The 751-nt window shown below is 53.5% G+C and overlaps 1 protein-coding gene across 1 annotated transcript in view; it reads left to right on the top strand.

Annotated features, from left to right (window-relative positions):
* Window positions 1–751, top strand: part of RPH3AL (rabphilin 3A-like (without C2 domains)) — a 31,536-nt gene that overhangs the window by 17,736 nt on the left and 13,049 nt on the right. The window lies entirely within an intron of this gene.

Raw genomic sequence — 751 nt, 5'->3', positions numbered from 1 at the left:
CCTTTTGTGTTGGGTTAAAATTCCCCCCCCCCCCGGTGTCTCCCTGGTGTCTTCCTGGGGCTTGGAGAAAGTGGGCAGAGACAGTCTTCTGCAGTCAGTGGGTAGGTGCAAACTGAATCTGACTGTGTCCTTTTGTCCCTGAACCCCCTGAGCAGGTGAGACCGGCCAAGGGTGAAGCTCCTTCCCCAGGCCTTGGGGAGGGGACTGAAGTTTGCAGCATGGAGAGCTCAGGGCTGAGTTGTTCTTTAAATGTGTCTTACAGAAACTGTTGATTAAGTTAGCCCTGTGCAGGGCTGGGGCCAGGATACTGACAAGCCTGAAGATTTATTAGCTTCAGCACTCACATCCCTGTTCTTTGAGACAGACCTTGATTGAAGTAGACCGTTGTATCACATGTGGCGCCTTGGATCACTGCCGCATCAGATCCCATGCCCAGCACTGCCTTGTAGGGCTTTCCCCCCCCCGCCCTCTTCCATCTGCCCATGGTGTCGTTGCTCCTACGCCTACTCCAGTGCTGTGCCTAGAGCCAGCTGGGGGGAAACGGCAAGCGCGGCATTGAGGAGCTGAGCACTCAGGGTCATTAGCACAGCAGTGGATGGATGCTGCAGAATTAAAGCTGCTGCTAGTCTGCTTTGATTTCTCTTCACTTCTTTCTGGTGTGGATTAGCAGTACTGTCTGGTCTCTCTCCCTTTCTGTCTTTTGCCATTAGATCCCCTCATTGGAGAAGACCTCTTCAGCATACCAGCAGCG

The sequence above is a fragment of the Pterocles gutturalis genome, unplaced genomic scaffold (assembly GCF_000699245.1).
Source record: "Pterocles gutturalis isolate BGI_N339 unplaced genomic scaffold, ASM69924v1 scaffold26655, whole genome shotgun sequence".
Lineage (NCBI taxonomy): Eukaryota > Metazoa > Chordata > Aves > Pterocliformes > Pteroclidae > Pterocles > Pterocles gutturalis.
Note: the sequence above shows the minus strand (reverse complement) of the source record. Positions and strands in the feature narration are given on the sequence as shown.